This window comes from Lactuca sativa, chromosome 3, assembly GCF_002870075.4.
Source record: "Lactuca sativa cultivar Salinas chromosome 3, Lsat_Salinas_v11, whole genome shotgun sequence".
NCBI classification, from domain to species: Eukaryota; Viridiplantae; Streptophyta; class Magnoliopsida; order Asterales; family Asteraceae; genus Lactuca; species Lactuca sativa.
The window spans coordinates 166,617,589-166,628,235 of record NC_056625.2 but is presented as its reverse complement, the minus strand read 5'-3'; the positions used below and the strand labels follow the sequence as shown (position 1 = coordinate 166,628,235).

At 29.5% G+C, this 10,647-nt stretch overlaps 1 long non-coding RNA gene across 1 annotated transcript; it reads right to left on the bottom strand.

The window, feature by feature from the left end:
* Nucleotides 1–6,844: 6,844 nt before the first annotated feature.
* LOC122197074 (uncharacterized) lies at nt 6,845–9,530 on the bottom strand. Its single transcript, XR_006189864.1, has 2 exons — nt 8,454–9,530; nt 6,845–8,354 (listed from the first exon to the last, which is right to left on the bottom strand). It is a non-coding gene; the product is annotated as an uncharacterized LOC122197074 (long non-coding RNA).
* Nucleotides 9,531–10,647: the final 1,117 nt, after the last annotated feature.

Genomic DNA, 10,647 nt, shown 5'->3' with positions numbered 1-10,647 from the left:
ACATACACGGTATGAATCATATAGTAATATTGTAGTGTATCACAATCACATAAATAACATACAAGATTCTCTATCATATAACTCTATTTACCACTCTAGGTAAAGTATAGTGAGAAGACTCATCTCGGGTAACTCGGTAATCTCGAACTCGGTAAAATCTGGTCTAGCCTCCGCCTCAAAGTGAAGCTCCTTCCTCTAAAGAACTCAGATCCAAGCTTGAACTTCAAACCCTAGCCTACACAAGCTCCTCTCCTTTTTCTTCACTAACACACAAAGGCACTTTTAGCTCAAAACACTCACACACAAGCTTTAGGACGAAGGAAATGCTCTCTTAGGGTTTCACTCTCTGATATGGTGGCTGAGGATAAAGCCTTAGCATTTCTTATATAGTGCACAAGCCAAATATTAGGGTTTGCATCTGGGCCCGCTACGCCCAGCGTAACCCTGGGTACGCCCAGCGTACCTAGGCAAGTCCGCGTCCAAATTAAGTGCATGAGTACGCGCAGAGTACTCTCCAGTACGCCCAGCGTACTCATTTGCTACAATTTCCACTCAAGGGCTAATCTTGACAACTTGACAAAAGAGGAGGGTTAAATAGTTGTACCTGAATTTCGGGATGTTACAAGATATCTCCATCACTTTCGATTCATACGCTTTCAGAATATTGTAGAGATTCCGCAATGAGTATGTGTCAAAATTCTCCTGAGTCTTAACCATTAGACAAATTTTTCTCTTAGATATTGAACTCTAAGGTAGCGCGAACTACTCCATATCTCTTGCATTTAAAGATCAATTCATTCAGTCTATCTGAATATGCATCGATACTCTCATTCTCTTTTTGCTTAAAATATGCTAATTCTGACAAGCACTTCGTCACTGAGCTCATCTTCATTCTTTCACTTCCTTGATAGTTTTTCTTCAAAGTATCCCTGGTCTCCTATGTTGTCTTACAACCATAAACATAATTGTAAACAATAGGTGGACGAGCTCCTTGCAGTTCATGAAGACATCTTTTGTCTTTTTCTTTCTTCTAGTCTCCTTGTGCAATCATATCCTCAACAGCTCTAACGTTACCAATGGATTGATATTAAATAAATAAAATATAATGAGAAACAGAGACGAAATCAAGAAACCAAAAATAATTGATAATAGTTAAGGGATATCTCAAGAAAAGTCCCAATATTTTGGGCAAATTTTTAATAAAGTCCTAAATTTTATTTTTTGAATAAAAAGTCCCGCCTTTTTTACCTTTTGATTAAAAAAAACCCAAGAAACCGGTTAATTTATTTACTTTAGCTCTTTTTGATATGTTCAGCAGTTCATGAGACCAAATTGTTAATTTTTCGAAAATAATGGAACTTTTTTGTTGATTTCGTCAAATTTTTTATATAATGTATAAAAATATTTTTTACATATCTATATCTATTTTTACGTATTTTTGTATTTATTATGTTTTTATATGTATATATTTACGAAATCTGCAAAAAAAGTTTCATTATTTTTGAAATATTAACAATTTGGTCACATGACTTGCTGAACAGGACAAAAAGGGCTAAAGTGAATAAATTAGCCGGTTTCTTAGGCCTTTCTATTCAAAATGTGAAAAATTCAAGACTTTTTTATTCAAAAAATAAAATTTAAGACTTTATTAAAAATTTGTCTAAAATATTGAGACTTTTCTAAAGATATACTTAATAGTAAAATAAGAAAGACAAAATTGCAAAAATGGTCCCTGTGGTATGCATTTTTTTGGGGTTTTAGTTCAAACCATGACTTTTTTAGATTGATGGTCATTTTGAGGTATTTTCGTTGCGTTTTTGGTCCCTCGGTAAAGTGAAATGACTGTAATACCCTTGGGACATTTATTTTACATTTTTCTTTCAATTTTTTAAATCTAATAGTTATTTTAATAATTAAAAAAAAGAGGCTCATCTCTCTCTCTCTCTCCACATGAGTTTCTTCATCCTTCAACCTTTAAGTATACCGATAACCTGCAATTAAAAACATATACATCGGTCCACACAATTACTAAAACCACTCAACCCTAAATGATTACTTTCAATTTATTTCTGTCCAAATCATGAAGAATCAAGAAACTTGTGCAAGAAACTTGTTACAGAAGAGACCATTTTGGGGAAGATTGGGGAAGAGGCCATTTTCAGATGGTTGATTCAGATTAAGAAACAAACTTATGCAAGAAACTTGTTACAGAAGAGACTATTTTCACTCCAGCAAAATCGCACCCCTCCTTCTCTTGTAATAGATTGATTTCTCTTATTTATTCTTTCTTTATGATCGCATATCCCATCTCTATGCTTGTATGTCTGGCACATCATAGAAACAGAAAAATTGAACCCCTTCTTCAATCGTCGATGAGAAATTAGGAACCAGGATTCGGTTAGGGGTTGCACTCTTTTTCTCTTTCTCATGCAGGTATCATATCTAATTTTTTGTTCGTCCAATCACAATCCTGTATAGATCTGATATCAATGGGTTTGTAATCGGGTTCGACAGTCCATGTTGGGAAAGCACACATGAAGCTACTTCATAGACATCTCCTGTTGTTTCAGCTCTTGTCGATGGATGAGACACTTTAAAATCGTCGTCTCCATCCCAATCAAATGGGTTTCACACCCTTTTTCGTGTTCTTCACTGTATGTGAGTGTGTTTTTCAAATTTCCAATGTGTGTATTAAACCCCAATCAAGTGTGTGTGTGTGTGTGTGTATCGAATCTAGCAATTGAACCCTAATCAAGTGTGTGTATCAATCGAGCATGTTTGAACATTGAAGAATAGAGAAATGGGAATCCATGGTCTCCACAGGTGGGTATACGAGAGAGAGAGAGAGAGAGAGATGGCCCTCTTTTTTTAATTATTAAAATAACTATTAGATTTAAAAAATTAAAAGAAAAATGTAAAATAAATGTCCCAAGGGTATTGCAGTCATTCCACGTTACCGAGGGACCAAAAACACAACAAAACTACCTCAAAAAGACCATCAATCCAAAAAAAATCATGGTTTGGACTAAAACCCCAAAAAGATGCATACCAATTGGGACCATATTTGCAATTTTGTCAATAAGAAAATAGAAACATGTACAATGGAAGAGGGGAGAAAGGAGATGCTGGAGGTAAAGAAGTTCTTTGGTAAAGGAAGGGTGGTTGGGTGGATATGTAGGATAAGATATTTGGGAGTTTTATTTAATAATATTAATAATATAATAACCAAAACCTTCTAGCTTAATAGTATCACTGTTACTCTTCCTTCTTAAGGTTGAAAATTTAAATCTTGACATAAATGAAATTTAAAAGTAGTTTTGAAGTATATTATATTTGACGTTTTAATAACAATTTAATAACCAAGTGGCATTTGGCCTAGTTGTAATAAATGACTATTTCAATTAAAAGATCATAGGCTTAAGTCTTGTTGGAAACATAAGTGATAATTTAGGAGCAAATTAGTTTATTTTTCAAAAAAAACAATGACATAATAATAATCACTACAATATAAAACTAAAATAACAAAAAAAAAAAAAAAAGGGGGGGGGGGGGGGGGGGGGGGGGGGGGTAATTTTATAATTTTATTGGTTTTAATGAGATGGGACTACATTAACTATCTTCTTGAGGGCCAAAATTAATGAAATTGCCAATAAAAAAATGTTAAATTTCTAAAATTAGAACTTTGAAAATAAATATAGTTATATACCATAAGGACGACAACTTTAATGTACTCTATTTTTTTTTTAAGAAAATGAATAAAAAAGTGTGGAATACAACTGTAATGTACTCTATTTTCTTAAGAATATGAATAAAAAAGTGTGTTCAAAATAATTAGGACAGTACGTTGTTAATGTGGTACTATGCTATCGTATTAATGGCGATCTTTGAAACCAAGTGGGCTCGCAAATGCGTGCCTTCAAGGGTCACTCATTAAATATGGGCCCCTACCTCTTGGCCTGAAATTTTGATTTAAAAACAGTATTTAATGTTTAATATAACTTTTTGGACTTCAGTACATTACTATTTTTAAAATTTAGTTTTTAAAAGAAATATGATCATATTTCTGATTTTCCAGTAACCTGTATATGCTTAGAGTGACTTTTTCTACTTGAAATATACGTTTATTTTGATATTTTTAATTTGATAATATATGTTTATTTTGTTCCTTTAAGTTTATCCTTAAATTTATTTGGTGCTGCTAAATAGACAACACTTCAGCACCTATTCAAAGTCCAACAGCTTTTAACATCAAAATATGAGCATATCATTAGCTTTTATATATATATATATATATATATATATATATATATATATATATATATATATATATATATATATATATATATATATATATATATATATATATATATATATATATATTCAAAATAATTATTGGGTGATTGTATGCATAATTGTGGGTCAATCATTCGAAAAAGGTAATTTGCTAATGTTATGTATAATTATTTATGGTAATTGCTAATTGAATTAATAACCCCTTTAAATAGAAAATCAATTTTACTTCACCGATCGTTCATCTTTGTTAACCCTATTCCCCGATAAACCATCGACCACAACCATTTTATCGACGGCCAAAAACCACCGGTAACTCTCTCCACCGGTTGTCCTCTACCGGCCACCACCATTACCGGCTCAACAATCTCACTCCTCCCTCTCATCCTTGAATCATGTTGCTATCTCCATAACCCTATTCCCATAAATCATAGATCATTTTACTCTTAAATTAACCATCAACAATCAAGTGCCATGGAACACCAAAATCAAACTGCTTTGGCTTAATTGAGAACTATTATTATTAAATTGAATTTTTTAGCTGCCGGCAACGCAACCTAAAGGTATTCCTTTACTTTTTTTTTTTAATATTTGTAATTTCTTTAATCATCAATTGATTAATTTTCATATTTATTCGGTAAACTTGATTTGAGTCTCATGGTTTCCATTTCATATATTATTGATAACATGAAATTTAGAACGAAGCATATATGATTTGTAAAGTTTTGTCCTCTGGCTAATACTAGCATACAATTTAGCCACTAAATTAGTTAACAAAATTATGGTTAGTATTATAATAGGTATTGTTGAATTATCGTAATTAACTTCTTAGTATGTATTGTTGAAAACGTGAGTAGCAGTAGACCAAATGTGGTCATGGATATTCCTTTGATTTTGTTTTTCTTTCCTTTGTTTTGACAAAAATTCAATGAATGTTGATGGGTTTTGGGTTTGATTGTTCTTGATAGAAATGGATAAATGGAATGGAATTTTGGGGTTAATGTTTTACAGGAAATTGTTTGTTTTGCTTAACAGAATTCGATGTGGTGTTTATTGTTTGAAATTGACATGGAAAGAAGATTAAGCAATAACAATGAGTGGTTGTATTTCTCATTTGCAGGTATACATGAAATCAAGAACAAGAATGTTCTTGTTTTCTTGGTTGGGAACGAAACGAGAAATATGAAAGCAAAACATGGTACATATGAAACTTACAACATTCTACTGGAATGAAATCTTGAATTCTGATTCTGTCAGAATACAATCTTGAAGATGAACATTGTATGGGATGAAGATGAACAATGACCACAAATCTTTCCAAAAGAATGGATTATTCTATCAAAATAATATACAGTATAATGAAAAAAAATATATGTAATTATATTCTGGTAGAATGATTTATATATTGTGTTATTTTGTTATTAATAAGTGTAACATTCTCATAGAATAGTATATATATTTTTTTTTTCTTTTCTAAGAATGTAATGAAATTTTTTTTAACTTGTATCCAAAATTTTGTTATTCTTCAAGAAGTTCATTAAATTAAAATATATATATTATGTCAGAATGTGTATTCTTGTATGGTTCAATCATATTTGTTATTTTTCAGTATATTGATAAACATATTCCGTCAAAATTTCGAATTATGAGAATTATCATCCATACAATCAGATTTTTAAAATTAATACAATCTATTTTCCCTTTAAATATGCAATTTTCCTTTTTTTAAATTTATGTTAAATGACTAAAACATCCTTAGAATGAAATTAGATGGTATTTTTTAATTATATTTAATTTAATAATATGTATTATTTACTTTCCAAAAATAAGTAAAATGATTGGTCCACAATGATCCATACATTCATACAATACTTAGTTTGAATACAATAACCTAAGCATATATATATATATATATATATATATATATATATATATATATATATATATATATATATATATATATATATATATGGAGTGAGGTTCAATAGAGAACCATAATTAACCAAAGAACCAATGTTTTTTTCAACTTTTAGAGCTTATTTTTTATCAAAAAAAAATACAGAAATTCATAACTTTTTATCATTTTTCCAATGATATAAAATTCAAAATTTTTTTTACGTCAAATTCAAAATGTGAATCTTCGAAAATTCACAATGTGAATCCGGATTCACACGATGAATCCGAAAAATAGTTTTCACATTCACAATGTTAATATATGAATTTAGATATTTTTAGATATTTTTTTTCGATAAAAAATAAGCTCTAAAAATTTAAAAAAAAAAAAAAAAAAAAAAAAAGATTTGGTTCCTTGAAGAACCCATAGTTATGGTTCTCTATTGAACTTTTCTATATATATATATATATATATATATATATATATATATATATATATATATATATATATATATATATATATATATATATATATATATATATATATATATATATATATATATATATATATATATATATATATATATATATATATATATATATATCGTATGGTTTTACATTTTCCAAACTATATTCTAAAGCAATACCAATAGTAATCTCATTTAATACAACTTTTTTATATAAAATCTAAAAAAATAAAATAAATAAATAGTTGAAGCTTGTGTTAAAAAAATCAAAGCAAAAATAAAGTTTAAAAAAATTATGAAACCTAACATCATCACAGTCGGAGGCCTACCGCCGACGACCTACTTTCGGCCGGTAACCACCATCCAGATTGAGAACATAAAGAGAGAGCAAAAAAGGGAAAGACGACCTTCGTTGTTGCTCCGTCGGACCAAAGTTACCAGCGTCGTTCAAAGCAGTCAGCGGCTAGGATGTCCTAAACAAGAGAAAAATGTTTTATTTCATGGAGTTGAAATTAGGTCGTGAAGATTTGCACGTCATTTGTCTCTCTCCAAATTTGAATGGCCTATATTGAGTTTGTGTTTGGGATTTGGGTTGTTCCAAATGTTGTTCAAACAACTTTTTTTGATATGCAAAATAAGAGAATTTCAAAAAACCACAAAATCCTAATTTTTTGATGATTTATAGTTTGTTAACTTTCTTTTTACCATTTTTACTTCTAAAAAGCTAAAAAAACACTTTTTAAAACCAACTTATTGACTTTTTTTTACTTTTCTCATCACAAAAACTAACCTATAACACTTTTTAAACATATTTTTTTTAAAAAAACCATAAGCCAATAACCAGTTTTTATCAAAAGCACGTTAAAATACACTTCTAAACACACCTCTGACTATTTTTTCATTTACCTACCAACATGGGATTTTAATGAGTGTCTAAATTTGTTTTTTACGATTATTGTTATTATACTGTTATTATTTATTTACCGACCCATGGAATAAAAAGAATTCCTCATTCACAACATATAATGTTATTAATATTTTAAATCTAATTCCAAAAAAATTGTGAGTGATTGATTTTTTATTTAAATCTAATTCAAAAATATTTTGTGAGTGATCAATTTTTGACAATAATTTTTTTGTTGAAGTTTCATTTTTCCTTGCGGTTTAATCTTAAAGTGTTATCACAATTTGTTTTTGTGTTTATATTAACTAGAGGAAGCCCACCAACAACATTGACGCGGGTTTGTATCGGGTTGGATTTTTTTTCCTTTTTTTTTTACATAATAACAACATGCTTTCATTTTTATCCTAATTTAATGTAAAAATCACAGTAACATAATCCAAGTTTTAAACGACAATGTCAATATTAACCCGGGCGTCCCCCTATCTAATCACAGTTCTTAAATCAAGGAAGAATCAAAGCCATCAGGAAAAAGTTTTAAAGTTAAAAATTCACATGATTTAACAAAATAGTCAAAAAAAAAAAAAAAAATTGTATAGATACAAAAGTATATAATCATTTTTATGCAAACCCCATCATCCTTTATCTACCATAAATTCAAAAAATGTCTGCTCTTTTTAAAATAGGTAAATTGCAAGAAATAAAAACTTACTTTTTCTTTTTATCAATATAATCAATAGACTTTATCTTTTACCCACAATAATAACAAACGGCCTTCAAAACTCTTCCTTTATCAAGGTTACCTAAAGCAAAAATAAAATAAAATATAAAAGTCAATGTAATTGAGGTTAGAAAGAGCTGGATGAAAAAAGAAGCAAGTTATTTATCTAAATGACTCATACCTGTAAATTCAATATCGGACAGCGGGTTTTTCAAGCTACACACCTTCATAAACACATAAATGTGACAATGAAACAAAAATAATCAAAAAGTAGCAAAGTACTTTTGTTGATATGTTTTACATAGCATCATACTTTCATTTCTTCTTATTACTTACAATACCCTTTTATTATTAACAGTCAATATCTTTGTGTCAAGAAATAATCTAAGAACTAAATATGTTCATAAAACGTGATGAGTCATTTAATTATCTTGCTTATTTATTTCCACTTTCATTCCATTACATCCAACCAATAAAAAAGTGATTATTTGTTATGATGGTTTATTCTAAAACAATTTAACACCTAGAAGATAATAAACAGTTATCGTCGAAGCTTAAAAATAAGTTCCAGAATCTCCATGTATCAAATTCTGTGTGTTGGAAAACCAAGGTGACGTGTAAACTAATAAAATCATTACAAAAGTATGTTAACAAAGCACAAAAGAAATGCAATAAAAGATGTTTAATTCTATCTGACATCATCACTTGATGTTTAATAGAGAAACGACTTAATCTCATAATCTACGTATGGGTGTGTTTTTTTTAAATCTCATAATTTAACTATATTAGCCCTAAAATCAGAAGCAAAGCAACAATTAACGAAAGGAAAGCTTCGTTTTTGTTCAATTTTTAGCATATCAATAACTTACAGACAAAGAACTTCAAAAAGAATAAAAGTGGACAAAATTAAATTGCTACAAAAATTTGAGTGAAATACAAAAGAAGAATAAAAGGGATAAGGAATTGAATGTAGTGGTAACATCGACTCCAAAGAAAAGCTGGATGCATTCAGGAATCAACACGCAAGAATAGTAGGTAGCAAACAGGAAATCAAAACTTGAATGAAATCCATCGAGCCCTAACCGTATATTAGAAAGTGAAGAGGTGCGTGAAATCGGCGATATGATGGATTAAACGGTGGAGGGTTTTAATTTTCTAGAACACCTTGATACCGTATGAAGGAAGACAATCCAATATCGAATATCCATATGATTGGAGGGAATAGCGGTGTGATGACAACAGTAACACCAAAACGTCATGTACCATTTGATACACAGTATGGACCAAAATTGTCAATATATATATATATATATATATATATATATATATATATATATATATATATATATATATATATATATATATATATATATATATATATATATATATAGGGTTTGGTTATAATATGGATTGTAACTATTGTGTGGATGTAAGGATCATTTGTGGTCCAAACATTTTTCCTAAATTAAATTATATTTAAAAATGGAAATTATTGGATTTCAAGGGATAATTGATTTTTTAATTTTAAAAATTATGATTGTTTTTTAGTTAATTCAAATCGAACATATTTTTTTAATCATAAACGATCTGATTCTGATAGAATGATATTCGGACAAAATACATATTCTGATTTAATGAACATTTTGAAAAATTACAAAATTTTGAACCATGAGTTGAAGAATAATAACAAAAATTACATTAACTCTTATAGAATACGGGTACAATTACTAAGAATTACATTTATTGTTAAAGAATAAAACTAAAAAAACTTTCAAATCGGGAAAGAAAATATCAAAATCTAACAAAGACACTAATACATTCTAAAAGAATAATGTTGCTTGGAATCACTTTCAATTTTGTGGTCCGTTCTTCAGGCATCAACTTCTGCGAAAACAAAACCAAATTATAGTTTAGAATCCAATAATGCATTAGCAAATGAAAAATAAAAAAACTAAATTCCTTTGGAAAATATGCGGACTTGTGAATTGCACCAAAACCAATAACCAAGAATTGTAGAACATGCATAAATCAGTAAGAAAATATACATATTCCATTCCAACGGGTTTTGGCGATGAAAATTCGAGCAGGTGGAAGAAAATTCGTTCCTTCTCTCTGTATTAAGGGCATCTCGTAGAATCCTTGCATAAACCTTTGAGCTAATTGATTATTCGCGTTTCGATCTCCATCACTCGGACACCCAATTTCACCCACTATGATTCCCATATTTGTGAATCCATTCTTTTGTATGGCCCAGACGAGGGTATCGCAGTTGACATCGAACATATTTGTGTAGGTGGTGCCGCCGTCGTTCACCAAAGTTGTGTTTCCGTCGAAGAACGCGTATTACATCGAAAAATTGGAGTCGATGTAGATGA